This window comes from Lolium perenne, chromosome 7 (genome assembly GCF_019359855.2).
Source record: "Lolium perenne isolate Kyuss_39 chromosome 7, Kyuss_2.0, whole genome shotgun sequence".
NCBI lineage: Eukaryota > Viridiplantae > Streptophyta > Magnoliopsida > Poales > Poaceae > Lolium > Lolium perenne.
In genome coordinates, this window is record NC_067250.2 from 169,356,491 (window position 1) to 169,360,226 (window position 3,736).

The window sequence follows — 3,736 nt, forward strand, 5'->3', positions numbered from 1 at the left end:
AAGGGGTGCGGATGCTAACCCAAAGGTGGACTTTTTAGGCATAGATGCATGCTGGATAGCGGTCTGTGTTCTTTGTCGTAATGCCCTAAGTAAATCTCATAGTAGTCATCATGATATGTATTTGCATTGTTATGCCCTCTCTATTTGTCAATTGCCCAACTGTAATTTGTTCACCCAACATGTTATTTATCTTATTGGAGAGACACCACTAGTGAACTGTGGACCCCGGCCCATTCTTTTACATCTGAAATACAACCTACTGTAATCATTGTTCTCTGTTGTTCTTTGCAAGCAAACATCATTCTCAACACAATATGTTTAATCCTTTGTTTACAGTAAGCCGGTGAGATTGACAACCTCACTGTTAAGTTGGGGCAAAGTATCTTGATTGTGTTGTGCAGGTTCCACGTTGGCGCCGGAATCCCTGGTGTTGCGCCGCACTACACTCCTTCACCAAAAACTTTCACGTGGCCTTCATCTCCTACTGGTTCGATAAACCTTGGTTTCTTACTGAGGGAAAACTTGCTGCTGTACGCATCACACCTTCCTCTTGGGGTTCCCAACGGACGTGTGCTTTACCGTCACAAGAAAGATTACAACTTAATGAAAATTTCCTAAACTACAAGTTGATCTTCATGAATTCCTTGATCAAGATGATCTTGAGTTTCATCTTGATCATCTCCAAGTCCCTGCATACACACAAAGAAGAGAAACAAGTCATGCCAAGTGGCAAAGCCACTTGGCAGATTAGAAAAGAAGTGAATATGGTGGATAATACCACAGCTCTGCCGAGCTGATCCTCTCACCAGCCCAAGTCCGAAGCACCAGGTACACACACACACACTAGCTGCTCACACTGCTAGTGTGCATGCCCAACAGCAAGCCATTGTGTGTGCATGCATCACAGCACACACACACAGCCAGTGAGTCACCAACAAGTTGCCAGGCCTTGTTGTTGACCAGAGAAGAATGAGCAAACCACATAAAAGCTTTTCACAGCAAACCCTAGTCATTCATCGACAAGGAGCAGCTGGGTAAGATCACCAAGAACACAAGAACACAAGAATAGGAAGAACATCCACTGTTGTTCAACCTACTCAAACAGCCACAGAACTTAATCAAGCACCACAAGCTTGCAAGGAGGAGCAGCGCAAGCAAACCAAGCATCACAGAAGCAATCCTCTACACCAACAACTTAATCTAGGAGCTGGAGTGAGGTATAAACAGGAAATCATGGGCAAACATCTGTTTTGCTCATAAATAAGCATGTGCATAACACATACACAAGCCAGCGGGTATGATACCCTGTGTGCATCATCATCTGGTGTTAAAGCCATTTGATGCTGGCAAAAAGGGGATTAAGCCAGAAGAAAATCATCCCAGGGAAGAAATGGTCAAGCCCTGTGTGTTAACACTGAGGCAAACCAAAGAATCCAGCAAGGGAGTGATTCACAGCTAGCCTACACAACTCACCTAGCACTACATGGTTTACTGACCATCAGACAGATAGGCAACTTGTGCCTATTCTAGTTTGTCAACAGCAAAGAGCACTGGAAATCCAACAAGGATTGTCCAGTGATGCATTCACAAAGCCACAGCAAGCCAACAAGGGTGGGAGCTTCCTGAACAGCAAAGAATTGCTGTTGAGGCCACCTCAACCTCTGAAACAGCCCAAATCACAAGCCTTGCACAGTTATCATCACCCAGAAGGGTTCAAATGGAGGGCTAGGGTACACAACCAAGTGTTGGCATCTATCTAGCCCTGCCTCAATTAATAGGATGATCACAACTGCAAGCAGTTCACATCATTTATCCATTCAACAAAGCAAGTCAACACAGATAAATGAATTACACAAGCAATAGATGCACTAGAACCTTGCTGATGATCCAATGGATCACTGCAAGCATCAACAGATGCTTGAGAAAGCACCATCACACACCAGGCCAAGCCTGTGTGAAGCACACACAGCACAAAGTGAGCGCCAGTGAGGCACAGACACCAAAGAGCAGCTTTTACAAGCAACTGATGATCATATGATCATCAGAAGCTGGCTAGAGCAGGCTATAGCATGCTAGAATTAATTCTAGCATCAACACAGGGGCCAGATAATTAAAACAGCCACAGGACATGAATAAATGCATCACAGATAAGCAAATAAGCTAAATATAATTGTATCCAGAAGCACACCATCACTGGATGGTGATGCTTAGCCAACAACAATGCTCAATGGAGCATTTCCATGTATGATAGCACAAGGGGTAGCACACTAGGAGCACTGGCACTTGCAAATTTGCAAGGAATACACACAGTAATCAAGCCAGGGCAAATAATTGAATACACTTGATGATCTAGCAGTAGTAGCATCAAGGACAAAGTCACAGGGATAGAATTAAGCAAGAAATGCAAGCATAAGCAAGCACATAGCCTAGGAAATCTTGCACAGAATCATGTATAGCATGGCAGGGCAGTACAACAGTAGTAACCATGGCAGTAGCAAGGTAGAGCTACACACGGCAGCATCACAAGCATAGGCATGGCCACATAAGCAATGGCCAAGGCCAGCAGAGCGCAGCAGCAGCACACACAGAAGCAGCATAGGCATAGCAGCAGCATACGCATAGCAGATCAGGCAAGAAGAAGAAGGAATAGAGTTGAGAGAGATAGGAGGAGGCGTAGAACACTTACAAGTGAAGCGAGCCGGCGAACACGGCCGTGGCGGCCACAGCGGCACACGCCGGGCGAACGGTGGCGCTAGCCAAGCCAGACCGCGGCAGAGCCATAGCTCCAGTACCACCACGATGAGGCTCACGGTAGCGCCAGGGCGCCAGGAACACTAGGAGGAAGGTCCACGGCATCTCCAGCGTGCGGCGGCGGCGGACGCCGAAAGCCAGGCGCACGGGAGGGTCGATGGCGAACGAATGAGGACGCGAGCGTCAGATCGACGCGGACCACCATGTCCGCCGTCGAGAGGCGGACCAGATCTGCAGCATCTCGTCGCCGGCGATTGCCGGACACGGTCTGATTAAAGCGGCGACGGCGGAGGCGATTTTGGTCACGGGAGCCGAAGGGGATTAGGGTTAGAGAGAGAGGCAAGGGAGACGACGCGACTGGGTCGGTTGGACCGAGCCCAGTGGGCTGGTCCAACCTAACCAGCTCGGCCGCCTGACAGATGGGCCCGAGGGGTATTTTGGACATTTCCAAAATACCCATATAAGTGAGTATTTCTAAGAATTTTATAAAATAGAATATAGCTCTAAAAAAATAATTAAAAATATGAAAACTGCTCAGGATAAAATTCTCTATCATAATAAAATATGAAATGGAATTTTTTAAGACAAACGTTATTAAGTCCTAATTTGATGATTAAAATAATCATTTAATCACACTTTATATTTTCAATAATGAAAATAAGTCCATTAATGTTTTTGGACTTTAAAAAGACCTTGACAACATTTCAAGGTTGTATTTTACCCTAAACAAGATAGCCCTAAATCATTCTTAATATTAATCTCTCACATGAAATGATAAAACACCGGAAGGGGGGAAACAACCCTAAAAGCTGAATCATGCATAAATGCTTCTTTAACCATTGCCCTTATCGGACAATGATGCTATTTTTCAGCAATAGAGGACAAGGGTCAGTCCACACCATCCAACTGCAACATTTTGCAGTGTTCAGGCAAGTTCATCGCTTGCTCATTCCATTTGAGTATTTTTATCAAATTACTTGCAAAG